Genomic DNA, 12938 nt, shown 5'->3' with positions numbered 1-12938 from the left:
CAGCCACAGCCATGCTGAGACCACTCTCCACACGTTTGGACGAGTCTCATGCATGAAGGAACCAGCAGAGGAACATAGGCATGAGGGACCCGGGGCTGAGATCTCCAAGCCTGCTCAGATCAGGACTGGGCCTCCTCCACCCAGATCCCCCATCTTCCAGTAGGTAGGCGTTACACCCACCAACTGCCTCCACTGCCGTATAATCCCATCAACCGCCAAGACCCAGAGACTATAAAACTCAGCTCCTGGAAGCATGCGGCCGCGACATCTTATTATCTAGTTTTTACTCTGGAGAAACTGGCAGGCTACCGAGAGTATCCTGCCCACACAGCAGAGTCTGGCAAAGTCCCCATGGTGTATTCAATATTCCAAAAACCAGTAACAATGATGGGTCTCATTCCCCTGACCTTGAAAGAGTCTCGAATGTGGCACTTTCTAAAATCTCAGGGTTAGGACGAAGGAGACGTTACTGGTGCCTGCTCGAGGAAATCAATGAAAAACAGGATGACAGTGATACAGTGGTACATCTCTGAATTTATAATCAGAAATAAATCTGAATTGCATGATAGAAAAGAATTTCCATCATTATGCACTGCAATAACTACATGTCCTTCGACTTTAAAAGCTAAGTGAGTTAAAGGTTTATATGTAATGTCTATATTGAATAAGACCAGAATCCCCTGGTTTATCTCAAGTAGGATTATTGCTTTACAGAAATATCTGTACAGTTTTCCTCCAACCTCTATCAAATTTATCAAATATGCTTCATCTTCCTCAGTTTTTTATACTCCATCACTATTTTTAGAGATGTCCCAGAAAACAAGAGGTCTAGTATTGATTTCAAAAAAAGAGAATTTAACTAAAATTTGTGCAAGATCTCCTCTGAGCTACTCAACTTATCTCTTATTGTAGCAACGTATATATTTACATACTTACATCCTCTTCCCCTCTCGAAGAGCCCGCAAGTTACCGAGAGTATATCGCCCGCTCGGCAAAGCCTGGCAAGCTACCCGTGACGTATTCTATATGCCAAACACAGTAACAATTGTCACAATGGAGACGTTACTGGGCCTGCTCGAGCAAATCGATGAACAACGGAAGGACAGTGACAGTGACTTACATATACATTGTATTACAGACCACTTACATTGCATTAATGTTCCATTAAGAATAAATGAGGGAAAAAGAAACTGAAAATAAGAGAAACTATGGTAAAGGTTTTATAACACGATGAATTATTAAAGCAAAATATAGATTTCAATGGGGCTTGAGTGATAGTGCATCAGGTAGGGTATTTGCCTTGTACTCGACTGTTTGGGTTTGATTCCCATCATCCCATATGGTTCCCTAGCACTGCCAGGAGTAAATATATATATATATATATATATATATATATATATATATATATATTTCATTTCATTTTCATTTCATCATCCTGTTATTCGTCGATTGCCTCTAGCAGGCCCCAGTAACGTCTCTTTATCCTAACCCTGAGATTATATTCAAGGCTCTTTAGGAGAATGAGACCCATCATTGTTACTGGTATTTGGCATATTTGGTACGCCACGGGGAGTTTGCCAGACTCTGCCCTGTGGGCAGGCTACATTCGATAGCCTGCAAGTTTGTCCAAAGTAGGAATGAGATTATAAGATGTCATAAAAAGATGTCCTGATAAGATGTCACGCAGCCACGAATGCGGCCACGCGGTTCCGTGCGGCCAGGTGGTGGGTGTGACCCCCACCTACTGGAATTTGGAGGATCTGGATGGAGGATGCTCGACTCCAATCCGAGTAGGCTGGGAGATCTCGGCCCCGGAACCCGCGTGGATTTGTCCCTCTGCCAGTACCTTCGTGTGTGCGGAGAGTGGTCTCAGCATGGTGGTGGCTGGTCCTGGAGGTCTTCGGCTGTCGGAGCCCTGGTCGGGGCGGGGAGGAAAGCTCAACCCGCTCCCCTCCAAGGGGCCCCGGCAAGGAACAGCCAGGCGCGGGGGCAGAAGACTGAAATATATAAATATATATAAATATACATTTATATATATTTATATATATTTATATATGTAGTTTCAAAACCAGAATAGAGAATTCTAGTTAATTTGGTATGTGGGAAATTAAAGCATTAGTTAACAACAGTCCATATGACTAGTCTTATCCATTAATTGCATAAGATTCTGAGGTTGGAAATTTTGTAATCTGCAATTGGGTCACCAGTGTTTTTTTATGTTAAGTACTTCTAATAAAAAGAATTAAAAACCAGCAACATCTCTAATATAGGAATTATGGCATCTGAATAATAGTAAAACTAGAGTCATGATGATAAAGACTCTTTCCTGAGTACTTCACACACATTCTTCTACTTCCTGAAAGAGGTAAATAAATAAATCCATTCATAAGTTAAACATATGAAAACTTAAATTAGGCAGCTTTAGCATCTTCTTAAAACATATAGTTTAATATTAATATCTTTTTAGTTTGACTCTTTGATTCAACTCTTTATGTTTAAAAAATTCAAATAAAGGTATAATATAATACGATAGTCATCGCTGAGGTGACTGAGTACAAGTTGAGCTGTGTATTATGTTGATAGTTAGAGTAACCATTATTGAAGATTAAATCGTGACTTGGGCATAGAATTTACTGACAAGCTAATATTAAAAATACCAGTGGTATACAAAACATTCAGTTATACATTTTAGAAATCCAGTTCTTATATTGAGAAAATCCAAATATCTTGAAACATGTTTCAAATATTTCTCCCTGAAAATATCTTTATTAATTATGTCATTGTGGCTATTTTGTTTTTGTATATTTCATCTTGCTTACAGTATCAATTTTTGTTTCTATTTTTCATACACATTGTAAAATGTACATTAGCTGGTTCATGAATGTCAGCCTAAGTTTGCTGCAAATTTCTTGAGTAAAGTAATCGAACATCAAGGGAATTTTTATTCACTATTTTTTATTACCTTGAATATGATTCACTGACTCACAGAGCTTCTACTGAATATATTTCTGCATTGATTAATATTTAAATGCAAATCACCATTTTGTGAGTCATACTAATCTACATTTTCTATGAGTTCTTTAAATTTTCTTCGGAGTTTTAAATCCTGCTTTCCTTAAAATTTTACATTCAGATAAGTGTTAGAATTTATTTTCATCAAAAAAGGTGTTTGGCACGTAAGACTTCTAATACTAAAAAAAAAATAGTGTACCTATGTGCTGTTTAATTGGAAGATGAGAAACAATTGAGCATTGCTACTTATGTCCAGGAAATGAGTGCTTACACTAATACATTTGAGAAATCATCATAGGCAGCACCTTTGGATAGGAAAAAAAATAGTGGTCCTGACAGTACGTGAGCTGTGTTTTAATTTTTTTTTTCTGTTGAGGGAAAATGTAGACTGTATATTTTAATCTCTTGGCCTCATTTTCTCCACCTGTAAAATGAAGATGTAATCTGGCTCATGAGTAATGAAGATTAAATGTGATACAAAAGGGTAAGAATTAAAAGTTTAATGCCAACATAAAGAATTAATAATTTTGAAAATTACTCTTTGAGAGCAAGAATAGCAAGCTTTGTCTCGTTCTGGGTTATGCACTCAGTGTTCTCACACAGCAGCTGGTCTGGGTTGTAACTTAGCTATTTTAAAGGAATCTCAGTCCAGAGCACTGCCAGTGCCCTCTTCACTGATTAAGTGGCTCTTGAGCTCTGTGGGCTCAAAATTACTGTTCCATTGTACTCTATTGGTTGTCTAGCAGGCATCTAAAAGAAAATGTTGGCAGCACAGATCTGAGTGGAAAGAGCAGGTAAGCTCACAAGGTGAGAGGTGATTGATTTGGGAATGTCTTAAAAATGGACTTTAGCCAATTGCAAATGATGTGATTATCCATTTTCAATGTAAATATATGTGTGTATTAGCATAGTGTATTTTATTCGATGATGATCAAGTCAAGTCTTCTTTGTGATATTAATCCCTAGAATTGACATTTGTTCTACAGACATTACAAGAGAATGTGATTTTAGAGATGGGGCATAAAACTTTTTAATAACTGCTATTTTGAACTATCTCTAGGGATATGCATACCATGTAGTAAAATGCCAATTCTAGCAGTAAAAGAGCAAAATATCAAATAGCTCTTATCCTTCTCCACCTACTGCTTAAAGATGGAATTTCATTGGCAACTCAAAACGGGTGGTGCTCCTAAAAGTATTCCTTTCCTAGTCCTAATTTCCTTCCTGACTGTACAAAAGACCACCTAAATCTTAATTTCAAGGAACTGCATTCAGAACTCTTCTATAACAGGAATTAAAAAACTGACAATATATTACTGATCTCCATCTTGACTGATTTGTGTAAGTGAATTACCCGATATTGGAAGAGATAAGAATGCTATTTACTATTTACTCTAGTAGGACCCAAATGACTCCAATCTGCTTGAGTGGAGACTACACAATTCCTTAAATGCAGCTAATTATCCTGATCTTTCCTGAGGTGAAGCCATCCTATCCTAACACACAACTCTAATTTCTTTTCAACCAAAATGCTTGCCAGAATTCTTTGGACTGTATAGTTCATTCAAGAACCTCTTCTCTGTAGACTAGATGGGACACTATCTGTTGCCATGCCTTACATTTAAGCTTATTTAATTTGAATACTGATGCCAATTAGGATTGAATCCAATACTTTTATAAGGCCTCGTACATTGTAAATAAGTCTTGTTGTTCCTCATTTTTAGTAACTCCAGCCCAATTACCATGCAAGTTTCTTTTACCTTAACTCATTCCCAGACAACTCAGTCTTTTATTTTCAGCATCTTTGCTTTGAATCATATGTAGTAAATAATGTATACTTCATTATTCCTGCTGGGTGAAAATGTTCTTATTTTTGCATATTTAATCTTTGCTGTAAGACATTCTCTAGCTGCCAGGACCCTAATGATTAGTTCTCTCCTCTACACCCCTTTAACATTAGCCATCCACACGTTCAACTTGAGACATTACACATACTCCATTTAGCATTATTACATCTATGTGACATAGAGTCTATGGCCTCTGTTTTAAAGGTTTTAAAGTGCAAGTTCTGGGCCTCATGATTTATTTAGTATCACACTGTGCTTTGAAATACCTTGTTCTTTTTATGTGTAATAAATGTGTTGGTGATGAATATTGTACTTTTCCATTAAAGTTGTATTGAACTTCTTAAATTCTGCTGCTTCTCTTGATGCTAACTTCTCTGACCCTAGTTCTTGTATTCATTGTTTATTTCATTTCTTCTCTTTAAAACAGCGTGACTTGGATCACATTATTTTAGTGAAATATAAATCACTAACAAAGTTGAAATGGAAATGATTAGAATTTGGTTGGATCAGAAATTTTAAGCATCTGATTATCCAAATCAGATTAGTCATATGATTAATTTCATCATCTTGACAACATCAACCTTTAAAATTACTCATGTTGGATTGCTAAATTTCATAGCCAAAACAGACATAATTACAATTGCTAGTTTGGGGAATGGTGAGCACAGCATTTTTTTAATTTTTCTTTCTTTTATTAAGTCTAACTAATAAACCTAATAAATTATTCCAGAAAATTCAATAATTCTGCATGGTTGGCTGTGTAGAGGGGGAAAATTGTGCATAGCACCTTGACTTCCTTTTTTGTATATAAAATACCTTGGAAAATATTTCAATCAAAATATCAGTTAGTGTTTTTTATAAGGGACAAATAGATAAACTGATATCCAGAAAAGGTAAGGGGTTTTGTCCAAATGTTTATGGCAGTGATTAGAATAATTAAACCTAGAATTCTTGAATATGATAATTCCAGTGTAGCATACTGCTTCGGATACCTCAATCATGAAGTCATATGTTTCTATGTTATAAGGATAGTATTTCCTTCTCTTAAGAACCACTGCAGATTTATTCCTTGCCTTGATCTTTCTGAGAAGATATGAAAAATTAGGCTGGACTAGTTTCTTCTTTTCCAAAAGTATTTCCCAATATCTTGGCATCTGCCAAAAATTTGGACTCTGAAGAGGCCTTTAAAAAGCTTTAAACTTTAATTTCAAGTATTTCTTTGAAACTTAACTGTGACATGATTCCTCAGGGGTCTTAGCCACCTGCCAAGATTGAAGTGTTTTCTGTTCAGTTGTTTTTAACTTACTGCTGAAAAGGTCTTAATTTTAATAAGATGGAAAATTGTAGGTATTTTTCTTTTCCATCAGTTTCTGATATCAAAATAACCAAAAGGACAGGCCACATGAAAAATTAAAGAATAAAAGAAAACACAAAACAACATGATTAGTGTTTGCACATTTTCCATAAATAAATTTTTTATTTACAAAATTGACATACCAATTTCAGGCAAAACACAGACTACTGTACCTCAGTCAATCCAAGTGATTTACTGAGTACCACATACATCTCTAGCTCATATTTTAAAAAAAAGAAGATATCGCCCATATCAAGGAATATTCAGTCTGCTAAATAGTTTAATTATCTCCCTTGAGTCAGATGTTTCAAAAAAAGTAAAACATCCAATTTGGGGGAGACAGTTAAAAATAAACTTTATTTTAGAAAAATATGGATTTACAGAAATATTGAAAAGATAGTATTTTTTTACCATATCATTTTTATACAGTGTTTACTCATGTTCTTTTGGAACTAAGAAGCAGAAAATAATACTCACTAACTCAACATTTTATAGCTTGTTAAGTGACCTTAGTAATTGGAGACAGTATTTCTGAACTTCCCAACTGACTCTTTATAGGGACAAGCTAATAAATAAGCTTTTATTTTTCATTTCATTCTCAGGAATGCTTATTGAGATACCATGATTTACAAAATTGTTCAAAATAGAATTGTTTCAGGCATATAATTTTTCAACACTAATCCCACCACCAGTGTCCCCTTTCCTCCACCAGTATTTCCAGGTTCCCTTCCAACCCCCATGCTTGTTATATGGCAAGCATATAACAAACTTATTACCTATTACTTAGTAAAAAAAAAAAAACTTAAAGGAATGGCAAATAGAATCATCAGAAAATAAATTAACAAAAGTCAATTTGTGATGATGAATTACTGTATGTTTTTAAACTTTCTTAATCTAGTAAAAGACAACCATATGTGACATTATGGAATGCCATAATCAGTGATACATGATGGGAAGTTTCTCCTGTCCTTTTTATTATTGTTACTCACTGTCACTGTCACTGTCATCCTGTTATTCATTGATTTCCTCGAGCAGGCACCAGTAACATCTCCTTCGTCCTAGCCCTGAGATTTTAGAAAGTGCCACATTTGAGGCTCTTTCAGGATCAGGAGAATGAGACCCATCATTGTTATTATTAAGGTAAAGGTAAAGGCCCTCCCGTTGATCGTCGATTTGCTCGAGCGGGCCCAGTAACGTCTCCATTGGAGACTTTGTTGTTACTGTGTCTGGCATATCGAATACTCTCGGTAGCTTGCCGGGCTCTCCGAGAGGGGCGGAGGAATCGAACTCGGGTCGGCCATGTTGGCCGCGTGTAAGGCGAACGCCCTACCCGCTGTGCTATCGCTCCAGCCCATTGTTATTATTATTATTATTAATTAGTGAATCACCGTGAGGTGCAGTTACATACTTAAAAACTTTTGTGCTTGCGTATGGACTGTGAACTCCTGGGGTATGTGTGGCCTCTCGGGATAGGGGGGCGGAACTGGCCCTTACCCCTGCCTGGATCAGACCCCGAGTTGCTGTCCACGAAGGGATCCTCCCTCCTGAATGGCCATGATCCCAGAGGCACACAAACCAATCTGGGAAACCCAGTGTTTCTGGAAGAAATTCCTCTAGAATTAATTACTAAAATAGCAGAAGTCTGCAACAGCAGCCATGCAACATCATATATTGCTCTTCATTATGAGCAATAGAAAAAAAATTATCTAGTGATGCCTTTTCGGCAGGTATGATAGTTGGGGGAAAATTCCAAATAATAATAGTAGGTCTTCTATCAAAAAATTGAATGTAATCAAGGTAAAGAGAGAGTAAAGTGAAAATTATCTGCCACATGGGCAGGGGGAGGGGTGAGATGGGGGCATACTGAGGTTCTTGGTGGTGGAGAAGTGGATGTGCACTGGTGAAAGGATGGGTATTTGATCATTGTATGACCTAGACTTAAAGCTGAAAGCTTTGTAACTGATAACTAAGAAAATGATGGAGGAATCGGTAGGGATGGGAGATGTGTGCAGAGAGGACCAAATATGATGGCCTCTCAGTGTCTGTATTACAAACCATAATGCCCAAAAGTAGAGAGATATTATGGTGAATAATGTTTGCCATGGAGGCAGGGGGAGAGTGGGAAATGGGGGGTATACTGGGGATATTGGTGGTAAGTAATGTGCACTGGTGGAGGGATGGGTGTTTGATCATTGTGTGATTGTAACCCAGACATGAAAGCTTGTAACTATTTCATGGTGATTCAATAAAATTTTAAAAAAAAACTAAAGAACAAAGAAAGCTTTGTAACTGTTCTCATGGTGATTAAATAAATAATTAATTAATTAAAATACCCTTTAAAAAGGAAAAATAAACTTTGAAAGGAAAAAAAATACAGTTTCATGCGTGCGTTTCAGTCATATAATGATTGAGTACCCATCCCATCACCAGTGCCCATTCTCCAACACCAAGGGTTCTAGTATCCCTCCAATCACCACCAACCCACCTCTGTGGCAGGGCATTCTCTTTTGTTCTATCCTTTTGGGTGTTGTAGTTTGCAATAGAGGCATTGAGTGACCATTGTGTTCGATCTATAGTCTCCTGTCCTTTAAAGGAGATCTTTAATCCTAATTGCAAAACTGGTTTCAAGGAAGGAAATTCTCTAAATTGTTGCCTGTCCATGAAGCTCTGTTTCTCATTCAACTTTGAATGACAGTCTATCTGGATAGAGTGTTCTTGGTGAGGGCTTCCTTTTGCTCATTTTTTTATACTAAATCTTTCCATATTCCTCTGGTTTATAGAGTCTCATTTGATATATCTGCTGTTCACATAATGGGATTTCCTTTGTATGTAAATTCCTTTTCGGATTTTGTTACATTCACTATTCTGTCGCTGACTTTAGATTTTGTCATTTTGAGTATAATATGTCTTGGATTTTTTCTAATTGGGTCTAATTTTATTGAGATCCTTTGGACCTCCTGGATCTCAATATCTGATATCTTTATCTCTGAGAAAATCTTATCTCTGCTTTCTTTAACTATTGTCTCTTTATTATAGTTGCCTTCTTATTCTTTAGGGATTCCAGTGATTCTTATATTGTTCCTTTTGAATCAGTCCCATAGCTCTCTGATATGTTGTTCATTTCTTTTCAGGCTACTTTCTACCTTCTGCTGTTTCCTAGCAGTTTCATCCTTCTTATCTTGGAGCTCCTTGATCTTTTATCAAAAACAGGAGCTTCTTAGCTTATTCTGCATTTCAGAGCTTCTACTGACTTTTTGTAACACCTACTCTGTTCTTCATCTCTGTCATTTCTGACTGTAGTGATTTATTTTTCATTTTGACTTTCATACTTTGTTGTGCTTTGCTGACTACCTGTATTATTGTTTTCTTTAATTCATTAAAAATCCTCATTGTAGTGTCAATAAAGGCATAGTCTAAGGGTTTATTGGTGTATGTCTTTGGTGACATTGTTTTCACTCAATGAGCTAGGTGTGCTTCTATGTGTTTTCTCCATTGGTTTTCTGGTGTTGTGCTGGGCTTTGTGGTGACTATTTGTGGTTACCCACCCCTCTCAGATGATATTGAGAGATTAAACTGGAGATTTCTCTCTTTCTACCATGCCTATCCTTACAGAATGACTGGAAGGAAGAATAACTGTGAGAGGTATTTAATTTGTTGAAAGACCTGCCATATAGCCACATAAGAGGCCGAGGACTTTAGGAGTTGTGTGGGCCCTTAATATGGCACACATAGGGTCTGGAGGCTGCTGGGACCCACCCAGAAGGATGGAGCTCTGCCTTCCATTCTCAAATGGGCCCAATGATATCAGTTAGAGGCGAAGCATCTTCTGGGTTGTTGCAACAGGAAGCAGAGGTCCAAATAAAGTTTTCTTTACTATAAATTTCTTTTTCAATTTTCTCAGAAGATAGACAGTTTTACTCTTGCTGATTAGATTAATGTAATTGTTAAGACAGCAAAATTATATCATATCAGCTTGTAGCTATAATCTCAGTTGAAACCACAGTCTATGTAAGTATTGAAGTCTGTCAAAATACCCAGAGAGAAAAAGACGCTTGAGTAAGCAATTTTGCTTTTGCTCCCATCCGTCAACACATTTAAATTATTTGCTACATGGAGACACTTCTGTAGTGTGAGATAGCTGAGTAATTTTGCCTGATGCTTGTCAGAACGCTAAAGAAAAGCCTGAAACTTTTTGGAGTCATGAGTCACCTTTGTGATTGTCCTAAGAAAATTTGTTTATATTCCACTTCTGACTCAACAGAATAGAACATTGTCTCATGACTGTATTCCACATTATCACAGATGAATGTTGCAAATAACAGACATCTCTAGAAAGTGAGAGACATTTATTTTGCAATAACGCAGTCATTTTGTCTCTATTATTCAAGATGATTGATGTAGATGAAATCATTCTGTCTCTTGGATATTAGTAAAATACAGTGACAGTTGTTGGCTATGCAATAAGGGACCATCTGCACCAAGATACTTGCAGAAACTGAAAGGTTGGCATTTTTATGGCATGTGATAAAATATCACAGTTACTTAGTGCATGAGGGCTCTGTCTAAATCAGAAAATTCAGGACTAATATTTTAGTTCATGCCCCAAATTATCTAAATTGTTGCCAGAATTGGAAACGATCGTTTTTAAAAGCATTCATGTGATATATTCATGAGATTTCAGTTTTTATTTCCATCTGTATGTAAAACAGCCATGCAAGAATTACTTCTCATTTCAGGTCCATTTTTTTTTATTGTAGTGAAAAGTGTGCTAAAATTGGTAAAGCTTTTAGTAACCTTACTCAATAAGATAAGTTTAGTAGATATATGCTTTATGTCAAAGGTTATGCTATGTGATGAGAATTATGCTATATTGTTTTTTTGTGTTTTAATTTTTATGTAAAAAAGCAAACTCAATCCATATGGCTATAGAATGAAAAGCTTCTACCTAAATTCATCCCTGAGTTTCCTCAATAGAAATAGCTGCTAAAACTCATTTACTTTTTTCTTTTTTCTTTTTGGGTCACATCCAGTGTTGCACAGGGTTTACTCTTGGCTTTGCACTCAAGAATTACTCCTGGCAGTGCTTAGGGGACATATGGGCTGCTGGGAATCGAACCCGGGCGGGTTGGCTGCATGCAAGGCAAACACCTCGCCTGCTGGACTATCACCCTAGCCCCTCGTTTATTTACTCTTAAGAAATATTAAAGAAAGAAATACTTCAGTTCATGTTCATGGAGAAAAGACACTGTTGCAGATGAGAGGGATACCAGCCACTCTACCTTCTGTTTGGTTTAGAAGCTGAAGAGTGTACAATGATTAAAGTGCTTGGCTTGCACCCGGTCGACCCGGGTTTGATCCCCAGCACTACATATGGTTTTCCACACATGCCAGGAGTGGTCTCTGGGGTCAGAGCTAGGAATAAGTCCTGAACATTGCCAGGTGTTTCTCAAAAATTAAAAATAAAATAAAATAAATTTGGTCTTCTACTTTGAGATATGTCTTTCTCCAATAGATCTAGAAAAATTTTCATAACATAAAATAGATGATTTTCATTTAAAATAATCTAGATAATTAAATAATGTTCAGCAATTTTATAACTATAAGCTAATTTATTGTTCATTCTGTTGAGAGCAAATGGAACATCAGGAACAAGACTGTTTCTCATAAACATTGTCTTCATGAGATTCAGCTGTAGTCCGACTTTTCCACAATCACAGGTGAAGTTGGCCAGCATTTGTGCCACGTGGCTAAAGTTTGGTTTATTAGAACGGTGTCATCAGAGAAGTGGAGGTGGTATAGTTGCCAGCCATCTATCTTCATTCCCATTCCTTCCCATTCCAGTTGTCTCATGACGTTCTCCAGAGTGGCACTGAAAAGTTTTGGTGAAATGGTATCACACTGCCGAACCCCTCTCTTGACGTCAATGATCACCTCCCTGTAGAATGGTGAGATCCTGGTAGTGAATCCGCAATACAGCTCATAAGGGAGCCTGATGTTTTGAGTTTGAATGCCCTATTTGGCTAGCGTTTTGATGACCGCTTCAGTCTCAATGGAATCAAAGACCTTCTTTAAATCAATGAACATTAGACAGAGTGGCATCTTGAACTCCCAAGAAACTTCAATGAGCTTGGTTATTGTGCAGATAAGGTCAATCGTGCTGAATCCTCTTCGGAACCTGGTTTGCTTGCATGGTTGTCCTTCATCTAGTGTTCTGCCAATCCTATTCAGGATTACTCAAGTGAACAGCTTGTAGATGATAAACAATAGGCAGATTGGGCGATAGTTGCCAATGTCATAGATGTCTCCCTTCTTGTACAGTAGTACAGTCCTGCTGGTTTTCCACTGAGATGGAACCTTGCATTGAGACACGTAGCATGTGAAGGGCTGAGCCAGTGTATTGATGAATACTGACAGCAGGTTCTTCAGGTGTTCAGGTCTGACCTTGTCTGAGCTTGGTGCTGTTCACTTCTTTACCGATGAAATGGCATGTCAGATTTCAGAAGGCAGAACATTGGAAACTACGTATGTATCCATCCTGCAAAATTTGGTATGTGGGCAGGTGGATGTGGCTATCGAAGAGATTTGAGTAGAAGTCATGGATAATCTTCTCCATTGTCCTTCTGGGAGATATGATAGATCCATCTGGATGTGGGAGGGCAGTCATCTTGGTCTTGTAGTTAGCAAAGGACAGGCAGGAGTTGTGAATGCTTTTCGTGGCTTCTGCT

Source organism: Sorex fumeus, unplaced genomic scaffold (genome assembly GCF_029834395.1).
Source record: "Sorex fumeus unplaced genomic scaffold, SorFum_2.1 ptg000128l, whole genome shotgun sequence".
NCBI lineage: Eukaryota > Metazoa > Chordata > Mammalia > Eulipotyphla > Soricidae > Sorex > Sorex fumeus.
Note: the sequence above shows the minus strand (reverse complement) of the source record.